Source organism: Morus notabilis, unplaced genomic scaffold (assembly GCF_000414095.1).
Source record: "Morus notabilis unplaced genomic scaffold, ASM41409v2 Scaffold877, whole genome shotgun sequence".
Taxonomy (NCBI): Eukaryota; Viridiplantae; Streptophyta; class Magnoliopsida; order Rosales; family Moraceae; genus Morus; species Morus notabilis.
Genome location: NW_010362737.1, coordinates 26,057 through 37,420, shown reverse-complemented (window position 1 = coordinate 37,420; position 11,364 = coordinate 26,057). Strand labels below are relative to the sequence as shown.

General features: G+C 37.4%; 1 long non-coding RNA gene across 1 annotated transcript; it reads left to right on the top strand.

Moving 5' to 3' along the window:
• Positions 1-3,725: 3,725 nt before the first annotated feature.
• On the top strand, positions 3,726-8,906 carry LOC112092441. Its single transcript, XR_002902602.1, has 6 exons — positions 3,726-4,128; positions 4,736-4,846; positions 4,981-5,125; positions 5,230-5,306; positions 8,247-8,554; positions 8,776-8,906. It is a non-coding gene; the product is annotated as an uncharacterized LOC112092441 (long non-coding RNA).
• Positions 8,907-11,364: the final 2,458 nt, after the last annotated feature.

Below are 11,364 nucleotides of genomic sequence, written 5' to 3'. Positions count from 1 at the left end.
AAAAACGTTTTGGAATCAATTCCAAACGCACCCATAGTTTGATGACAAAACGACTTGCCCTTTCGTTGGTTTTCCTTTGTCTCGGTAGAGGATAATTGCCTTTTTCACGGGGAGTGTTGAGTGTGGGACACATGTTTCTTCATGTCTTTTCGGCTGTTTTATACCGGACGCATTTAAAACTCGTTCTAAACTAATTTTATTTTTTGTATAAAAATAAAAATAAAAACGTTTTTAATCTCAGACATAAATTATTTTTAAAAATGTATTTGATAATTTTATTAAGAGATTATTTTTAATGTAAAAAAACTCATTAATGTCTATCTTTCTCTCTATGCTCAAGAGAGGAGAAAATGAAAACAAAAAATGAAAAACAAGTCGTTTTTCATTTATCTCTTATTTTACACTAAATTAAAATTTTATTTTTATTTTTTTTTTGTCTTTATTGTGCCAAACACCGTTTTAAAAATATTTTTATTTTTTCTTTCTCAAAAAATGGAAAAAATAAAAACAGAATCAATTCTAAATACGGCGGTCATTTCCGGAGATGGTGTGTATTATACTTGCCTCAGAATACAAAACGCATTGTTTACTAAAGTTTATTTATTTATTTATTTTACTTTTATTTTAGGTGAGAATCTGAACTCTAAAACCTATACCTTAGAGTAATGTCTAGTGTGGTTTATCATTAAATTATCCCTTCAACTGTTTATAGGGCGTAATTTTCTTTCACTTCGGCCTTATATCAGTTGACTGTTAAGTGGCCCATAAAAATAAATAAATAAATTAGAGACTCCCAACTAGATTTTTTAAATTATTATCATTGCAACGTGACTATATAGAATGTTAATTATCTTGGACACATTGACCGCAATCGTTTTGTTTGAGCTGACAGACACAAGTCCATTATAAATCGAATATTTTGTTTTTGGACAGTTTTTAACACCTAGTGCAGTCATGCATATAAATTTATTAAAGAAAAAAGAAAAGGAAAACACACTCACAAGACAAACACTCTTTAAAAAGTACGGGTTTAGATTTTTATCATTCACTCTTAATTAATATCATTTTTAGTTAAATAATTATATTAATTAAATTTTAAATCAAACAGTACAAATTTAAACTCTTTACACCCGAATAAATTCGGCGGTTTTTTCTTATATTAATCAATCATCCAACAAAGATAACAAGGATAACCCATAACAGATATGATCATTTAGATCAATATAGAGATAATCAGTAATGGAAGGCATAGACATTATACTCCACAATAGCATACATAGATGTCGTGTTGAACATGTAAGTCCTGGCCTCAGCATACCCTCTTGCAAACCTAAAAACTCCGCTTCCTCCAACTATTGGCATCTCTTTTACATCTTAAAGAATAGCATTTTTTTTCCAATATGCTTAGACTGCTTCCGCTATATTTCCCTTCCGTGACAACATAGCTTAAGACCATCAACAATCCTACCTCAGACTGCCGCGGCATAAATTTCTTGAGCTCTTCCCACTTGCTTGGAGGTCGTCTCCGGCCCCTCCGTCAAAAGGGTCGTCAATCACTGATACCGCACCGAAATTTGTTGAGTTAATCGTCAGTTGTGGCCCAGTGACTTGGACGGTCGTCTCCAGCCCCTCCGTCAAAAGGGTCATCAATCTACGTTTGTGATCACTACTAATTTTGAATATTGTATATATAGCTAAATATTACCTTCTTGTTTGGAGTTTAAACAAATTGTTTTAATAAATAAATCATTTTTCTCCGCGTCATTCTCTAAGGTAATAGGTTCATTATGTGACGACTTATGAATTAAAAAAGTATGAAAAAAATAGAGAATTTACTTTTAAGAGTGTATGAGTCTTGATTTTTATCTCTTACTCTTGATAAATGTTATTTTATTAGTGTAATTATTTGACTAAAAAAGTTATAAATTAAGAGTAAAAGTTAAAAAATTTAACCCATACACTTTTAAAAAATATTTGTCAAAATTACCTAAAAGTATAGCAAGTTCCCTAATAAATAATGTGCAAACTCTATTAATCGTTATACGAGTAATACTTGGAAAATACCATGCAATATATATGGAGCTAATAAACTTATTAAGTCATTAACATTATTGTTATAAGTTGTTACAATAATATTTCCTTTCAAACGTAACTCTTCGGAGAAAGGGGTAGAGATCAAAGATGAGAGAGTTGAGTAATTTTTGTCAAATCTCTCTCTCTCTCTCTCACTCATAATTTATAAGCGAAAATAGTAACATAAAATAAGTCAGAGAAACGGTTTTGTTTACTATGCAAAAATTTCGACAGAAATTTGGATTTGATGCAGAAATTGCGCATATATGACCCCAAAAAAATGTGAGGACTTTTTTAAGCAAAACAATTCTACTATATGAAAAGAAAAAGCGTAAAAATAAAGAAAAAAAAAACAAAACCAAATACAAAGAAAACATAATTAAGAAGAAAACATCAAAAGAATCTAGAGATTTTCATTTTAAGGCACAAGCTAGTAGAATGACTTTTTTTTCCTATAGATTTTTGTTGATCTTTTCTCAAAATTTTCGGACCCACCAATTTTTCCTATAGATTTTCATTTTAAAACATCAAAATTTTTCCTATAGATTTTCATTTTAAAGCAATGCTTTCAATATCTTTCTAAGCAATTATATGATTGTTAATTTATGTTATATTATCCACTTCAAGGGTTTCGATCGTCATATTAGTCTTCATAAGCTAAATTCACCCAAAATTTGTCTTTTCACATGATGAAAACCTTCCAGTATTTAGAAACAAAATTCAAGAAATTCATTCTAACAAATTCAAACAAATTGAATTTAAATTTAAGCAATAGAGCTGCTAAAACATACTAAAAAATATGTATATATTGGGTGGGGCCCACGTAACATGTCCCCAACTTCGAGATCTCAACTACGGCTTAAAATTGAGTAGATGTGATTAGGGCTTATTTATTTCGCTGATTTAAATTTTTAATTCGAATTGAAATGTGATTTTATGTGAGAATTTTTTACTGTAGTAAAAAAGTTAAATGTGACTGTTTCTGAGAGCTTTTTACTGTAATAAAACTCAAATTTTAAACTCAAATCGGTAAAATGAATGAGACCTTAAAATATTCATAAAAAAATAATAAAAAAATTCCTACTAACAATATTTTTTCGAAATAAACCTTTTTGCACCTTTTGTTTTCACCCCAAGTCCCAACAAATTATGTAACAAAATATTTGTCCTCTCCAAATGACACTACAAGAAATTGTAGTTTTAGCTACAAAAATTTTAGTTACAAATGTAAATTTGTAGCTAAAAATAAGTTTTTGTGAAAAAATAAATTTTGTGACTAAATATTAATTATTAGTTACAAATTATATTTAGTAGCTAAAATTTGTCAAATAATTAGAATTAGAATTTTGACAAAACAAAAATTTAGTTTTTGCAAGCATTTTGTGGTTATTATTCAGAATTTTGGGACCCGTTTAGTTCGTTAATTTGAGTTGCGATGTGATTTTATTTAAAAATTTTTTACTGTAGTAAAAAAATTAAATGTGACTGTTTTTAAGAGCTTTTTAATATAACAAAACTCAAATTTTAAACTCAAAACGGTGAAATGAATAGGACCTAAAATACTCATAAAATCATTTTTCTTAATCAGAGATTTCTTTTTTATCTCTCTCTATTTCTCTCACCCTCTGCTCTCTCTCTCTCTTTCCCTCACGCCCTCTCCTCTCGACTCTCTCTCACCGGACAATCGCCGGAGTTTTCACCAAAAATCGCCGGAGTATGCTCTCTATCGTTCTCGTCGGACCAGATTGAGTATTGACCGGAGTTTTCGCAAACAATTGTTGGCTTTTCTCTCGTTCTTCCTCGTCGGACAATGCTCATTTGCATAAAACGCTCACTGTCGCAGCAGCCGTCGCCGGTGAACCGTTCGAAGCACCAAGCGGCCTCGCAGGAGGAAGAGTTCGTCGACGAAGATGTCTTCCTCGATGGAACCCTCGTCCCTAAGGATGAGACTCCCTCATCCTCGCGACATCGACGAACGCCATTCCCTCGCCTCACGCCTCTCGCGGTGGGCCCGCGCTCTCTCCGACGACTACGCCTCCGCCTTACGTGACGCCGGTTAGTTGTTGTTTTTTTCCAAATGTCCTTTCTCGTATTGTATTTGTTTGGCGCTAATTGGATCTCGCCTGGGGTTAATTATCTTTGTTATGTAGAATTTGAACTTTGGTGCTATAAATTCTTGATGCGATTTCTCCGTAGTTCTCCTGTTTAGAATTTCGGAACTTTTTTTTTTAGATGAATTCAATTTCTGTTTGAGTTTTGAAAACAAGAATTTGCTTGATTTGGTATGTTTGTAATTCTATTCGCAAAAATTTTGCGGGTCCGTACGAGTAAGTTTTGCGTCAATCTTGCTCTTACTCTCTTGAGGTGGATTTTAATGCATTCATTTGATCTTACCTGGTCCTTTTTTTATTGTTGTTTGTTTAGATTATAGGGTTTTGGTTAAATAATGAACGGAAACAGATAAAAATCAAATGAGAAGATCTACCTGATTGATTAAATGTAGAGACTGTGTTAAGCACAATCTTTGTTAATTTGGGAATTAGATTTAGGCATCTATAAGTATTAGGAATTATGTGTTCAAGTAATTTCTTTCTCTCTACGTTGTGGATTTTTGCTCAATTATTATTATTTTTTTCTGTTTTCATTTTTCTTTTGGACCTAGAATCATAGAATGACGGCTATAGAAGAAATAGCAGGATGGATGTGCTTTGCAGTGACAAAAATAGAATTTTGACATTGAACAAACTTTCAGTCTGACAAAAATCTCATAGAGGTACCCACCAGACTTTTTCATATTTGTTTGCAAGTTTGCTTCCTGTTCCAAAGGAGGTATTTATTTCAATGATGAATGACTTTCTTTGATGTTATTGTCTTATTGATCATTATTTCCTTTGTATATTCTACTAGTCACTTCTTTTGGTCATGGAATAGGCCGGAGCCGGTATTCACACTGTGCATTTCCTTCCATTCAACCTGATTGATAAGCGCACAGCTCTCACATACATTGACAGTGAAGGAAAAATGGTGTGCAAGCAAAGGTGCACCTGAGCAGGTATGATATTAGCTCCTATTTGGGTATCATTTTTGTTGGATTTATTGGCTTTTTTAAGTGCTAACTACTCATTTTTCCAATTTTTTTTTTTGTCTCATTTGCAGAGAAGATGGCACAAGTGATGAATAAGTTGAGGCTCTCATTGCCAAAAGCTTGATGAAAGCTTTATATTAGCTCTCAGGTAATTTTAGACCAGAACTAGTTATAATGTCAGCCTATTAAAGTTTTAAGCTATTTATTTAAGTTTTGTTTTTACTCAATTTTTATACTCTGTTTATCCACGGGTCTGAAATCACGAGTTTAATGTGCAAACAGATCTTGTTCTTTCGATTTTTGAGTTGTAAAAGCAGCAATATAAGGAGATGAGGTACAAAGCAATTGATCTTTATATTTGGTTTTGTCGTTGATAGGACTCGTTAATGATGATCTTGGGTAATTAGTTTGATAGTAAAAGTTGTTATAGTATAGTAATAGCTATCGGCGGTTAGTTTGTTAGAGGGGTATTAGTATTACTAGTTGCCAGCAGTTTGTTAGAGGGGTATTAGTAATATAGAAAGAGGTACTAGCATTTTGGGGGGGGATCTTGGGTAATTAGTTTGATAGTAAAAGTTGTTATAGTGTAGTAATAGCTATCGACAGTTAGTTTGTTAGAGGGGTATTAGTATTACTAGCTGCCAGCAGTTTGTTAGAGGGGTATTAGTAATATAGAAAGAGGTACTAGCATTTTTTGGGGGGGGGGGGGGATTAGGGATTGATTAGAGTAAACTGGGGAAACCCTTGGGAGAGCTAGCAGACCTCTCGAAAGTCTGTAAATCTATCTTGTAATCGAGTCTAGTTCTTGTTTTCAATAATAATCTTTTCTTGGTTCTTATCAATTGGTATCAGAGCACTTTCTTGGGCGAAATTCGGAGAAGATGGAGGGAACATATGGACGTTGGCAGTAATTAGAGGAGCCAATGTTTTCCAGAGAAGATCCGGATGCGTGGATAGCAAGAGTAGAAGAATATTTCTTGAAAAATCGATTTTCAGAGCAAGAAAAAGTGATGTTCATTGGGGAGTTCATGGAAGGTAAAGCTCTTCAGTGGTTTCAATGGGAGGATAGAAGGCGGCCATTCGTTTGTTGGAGTGCTTTTAAGACGCATTTGTTTCAATTTTTCCAACCAGCAAAGGGAAACTGTTCTATTGCGAAGGTTGAAGCCATGGTTCAAAACGTGGAGCAACTTCTAAAGAGGATGGAGGTGAGATTTGGAGCGGCGGCGGCGTCGACCATAGCAGTAGATCGACGTCAAGAGCTATCAGATTGCAAGACGAACGGCGATCTGGAGTTGAAATCTAGGTTTTCAGATCCTAGAGTTTCAAATCTTGGGCTTTTTGGAGGTTCGCGACCAAATCTGGGAGACCGAATCCGACGAGCGACGCTAGAGGAAACGTGATTAGAACCCGATGAACACCGCCAACGATCAACGCCATATGAGCTACGAACTGGTCTGTGTGACAATCTGCGATTAGATCTGAGTGGGCAACAACTCAAGAAGTTGAATTCGTGTCTGTGTTCACCAGTGGAGGGGGAAAACAACGATCCGATGACTAACCCAGAAGATTTGCGTGGAGTTTGGATGGAATCAAGCACTGTCAGCGATGAGATTCACAATTCCGGTGTACTTGGGGCTAGTTTTGACGCCATGAAGGCTGGGATTTGCAATTTCGACGTGATTAAGATCAATTTTGGTGATTTGGGGGCTGGGACTTGGAATCCAAGTGTCGTGAGGGATGATTTCGGAGCAATTAGGATTGGGTCTTGGAATTCTAGCGTGACTGGGGCTGGGTCAGGGATATGCGGCGTGAGTTCCAGCAAGATTTGGGCCGGGTTCCGTAATACTGGCCGGATTTGGACTGGGTGCCGTGATTCTGGAGCGATTGAGGCTGATTTCCGCGCAATTGGGGTTGGGCTTCGTGATTATGGTGCGATTAGGGCATATTCTGGCGAGCCAAGGGCTGGGCTTCTCAAATCCGGCGTGATTTGGGTTGGTTCTGATGCCGTCAAAGCTGGGCTGCACACTTCCAACGCGATTAAGGACAATTCCAGTGACATTTGGACTGGGTCTTCTTATTTCAGTCCGATTGGGGTTGGATCTACAAAGAGCGGGGTGGTAGAAGGGGGGTTGAAAGGAATTGGCGTGATAGGAATTGGAATTGGAAATTTCACAAAGGCCAAACTTGGAATTGCTGCTACCTTTGACGTTCCAAGGTTCACGTGCATTGAAATGGGAAGAAGATGGCATCATTCAAGTGCAATTACCTAATCAACACCTTGAGGACAAGGTGTTTTTTGCCGGGGGAGTAATGATAGGACTCGTTAATGATGATCTTGGGTAGTTAGTTTGATAGTAAAAGTTGTTATAGTGTAGTAATAGCTGTCAGTAGTTAGTTTGTTAGAGGGGTATTAGTATTACTAGTTGCCAGCAGTTTGTTAGAGGGGTATTAGTAATATAAAAAAAGGTACTAGCATTTGGGGGGGGATTAGGGATTGATTAGAGTAAACTGGGGAAACCCTTGGGAGAGCTAGCAAACCTCTCGAAAGTCTGTAAATCTATCGTGTAATCGAGTCTAGTTCTTGTTTTCAATAATATTCTTTTCTTGGTTCTTATTAGTCGTATACCCTGTTTATTTTGTTTCCTAATTAGGGTTAGTCGCCTATACAAAATACATATATATTTTTTTGTTATTTGTTTTCACTTCTAGACTACTTAGCTTTCTGATGCATGATGTGAATATATGTTCCAGGTTTTGTTTTTTTTTTTTTTTTTTTTTTTCACGAGCAATTCCAAAGCTTGGTTATTATCTGGGTTTGTCTATAAATCCACTTTTGGTCTTCAAGGCAAGACTTGTCTTCCAATTTATTGTCTGGCTTGGTAATTCAATGAAATGATGCTTATTATATGTGTGTTGTATATAATCTGTGTGGTAATTGAATGACATGATGCTTGTTATCTGTATTTTTTTAATTAGCAGAAGAGGTTTTTCTTTTCTTAATAAGAATTTTGATGTGTTACAAGATTGTAGCTTTGCGCTTCTCATGTTATGGACTGTTTTGTAAGTTCTATAGCTTGCTTCTTTTTAGGGTAAGTTGGATCCTCTTATTGGAAGGCAAGAACAAATAGTAAGAGTTGTTCAAATTTTAGGCAGGCGAACAAAAAATAAGCCCTCCTTAATTGGAGAGCCTGGTGTTGGAAGAACAGCAATAGCCGAGGGACTTGCTCAGCGGATTGCAAGTGGTGATGTTCCCGAAACAGTAGAGGGAGAAAGGCATGATTGATTTTGTCTTCACATAAGTAATCAGATGAAAAAGCTGATAACTACAGTGGGGAAAAAGCTTAGATTTTTGTTATGGGCAGGCCAAACCCAGCGAAACTTGCCAACTTTCCTGAGGTAATTTTGATACACGCAACTATGTATGATATGATGTGATCGCTACCAATGTAGGAATAGTATGCTAATAATAGAATTACATTCTTGGTAGTGTGACATTTCATTTATGTCTTTGGTGCTCAAACTGTTCTTCTGATGCTCAAAACTGACCAGCAGTACACCTTGTAATACTGTTTTGTACCTTTAAACAAGCTGATACAAGTTTCTAACTGAATTGACAGATATTAGATTAAATGAAAGTGCATGGATGAAATGCGCAATGATGATTGGTTGAATTCGACGTTAACAGGTACTGGACGTTAACAGGTACGTTTTAGAACTTTCAAAACTTCATAATTTTCTGCTAATCTAATGTAACACTATAGAGGATATAAGTTTTGGAATTCGGATTGATCTTTATTCTGCTTACTTCTATATAGGAATTTCTAAAACAGCATTTTAAATCTACTCTTTTTGGCCTTTAAGTTTTAACCATGTTTTGTTGAAAAAAAAACATCTGATTTCCTTACTCAGTAGACTTTGATCTTCTCTTTTCTTCTCTTTTAAAAAAAAAAAATGTTTTGAATATTAAAAAAAAAAAAAATTATCACCAAGAATCATGATTCTCATGCTTGCGTGGAGGTAGAAGTTTTACCCATATCTGCATATTTTGTGCGTATGTTGGGAAGCTAGCTTTGGCAATATCAACTATATAGTAATAGCTTATATAACTTGTCATGGCTTTAGATCACTAGTTTTTATGGTACAATTTACTATTTGTCCTTTTGAATACGGTGCAACTCTTTAAAACAGACAACAGACAGAGAGACATTCAAAGGAATCATTCTCTCTTAGAAACAGTTTCCATGGCTATCTTAAACAGAGAGGTGGGAGAAGTTACAAGCCAATAAAAGAGATCACAGACAGGGGAGAGATTGATCGGTTAGTCTTATCTACAAGTCACAAGAACTTTATTTTTGGTTTCAAGACATCTTTGAGAAGTTGAGAAGTTGAATATTCTTGTTCTTTTGGTTACAGGACCTCTTTCTTCCATGCTAGTGACTTGTGTAAGGATTTAGAACCAAGTAATATAGAACTAGTATTTTTGGCTATTTTCTAATTTGTTGTCTTTATTTATTATCCAAGCTTAGTTGTGGGAGCTACAATAGTAAGGATTCTAGTCACTACTGCTGAATTTAGCTAACAAAAGTTGACTGAAAAGTGGCAATAGCCTTCTTTATTGAATTCAAATTACTCCAATAACATCAAGAGCTTCATCATAGCTCTGGAGATAGTGAAAACGAAGGAAGAATACCAGAAATGCAAGAATACAGGAAAGAAAGATAAAGAGGGATTTTCGAGGAATCCCACAACCTCCCAGTGATCAATTCCAGCACCAAATTCGATACCTCTCCCCTTCCTCGATGCTCCCCATATAACCACCGATCCTCTAACTAATGTCGCGCACCTCCCCATATGGGCCCTTCGTGCTTGCTACGCTCCCTTCCTGATCCATCTCATTTGGGCCTGGGCCCATCTCAATTCCTCTCTTGGCCCTCCTAACATAAACCTTCCGCCCAAACCCGAGCCGGAGGCGTCCGTTTCCACCACGAAGAGCTTCGAGAAATCTAGCATTGCAAGGACCGGTAGGGTGGTCATGGCATGCTTAAGTGCGTCAAATGCGGCCCCTGCCTCCTGAGTCCATTTGTACTCTCCACGTCGGAGTAGTTCGGTCATGGGTCTCACCAACTGTCCAAAGTTGCGAACGAATCGCCGGTAATAACCGGCTAGCCCCAGAAAGCCCCTAACCCCACAGACATTCTTGGGAGTGGGCCAAGCCACAACGGCCTCTATCTTAGCCGGATCAGCCGCCACCCTAGTGGCCGAGATCACATGCCCCAAGTACTCCAGTCGTTGCTGCCCTAATGCGCATTTCTTCCGGTTTGCGAATAACTGCTCATTTCTTACGACCTTTAGGACTGCAGCGAGATGTTCCTGATGCTCCTCCCAAGTGCGGCTATAAACCAAGATATCATCAAAGAATACCAATACAAAACGGCGCAGGTAAAGGCTGGAAAACCTTATTCATAAGCGCTTGAAACGTGGCGGGGGCGTTTGTCAAGCCGAACGGCATGACCAAGAATTCGTAGTGCCCCTCATGCGTTCGGAATGCAGTCTTTTCCACGTCAAATTCTCTAACTCGAATTTGATGATACCCTGCCCTCAAGTCCAATTTCGAAAATATTGCCACCCTATGTAATTCGTACAAAAGTTCGTCGATGACGGGAATTGGGAATTTATCCGGTACTGTGAGATGGTTAAGGGCGCGATAATTCACGCAAAAACGCTAGCTTCTGTCCTTTTTCTTGACTAACAGAACAGGGCTGGAGAAAGGGCTACTGCTCGGCCTAATGACCCCAGAAGCCAACATTTCAGCCACGAGCTTCTCTATCTCACTCTTCTGCACTTGGGGGTACCGGTGCTCTTCCGCACTTGGGGGTGCCTGTACGGCCGAATGTTAGGCGGTTCTGCCCCTGGTTTGAGAACGATCTGGTGATCCCGTGCCCGGTTTGGCGGTAGACCCATTCGGTGCCTCGAAACACAATAGCGAACTGGGCCAAGACCTCTTGTAAAGCCTCGGGTTCCCTGGCTTGGAACTCGTCACCCACCCCTCCTTCGTGCATATATTTCCAACAACGCCCCTGCCATATCCCCGTGGAATGTCCGGGATAGGGTCCGTAAACTCACTGGCTCCAACTTCAACGTTGGGTCTCCCCTTAAACAAATCCACCCCGCGTCTGACTTGAATTTCAGGGTAAACTTTTGCCAGT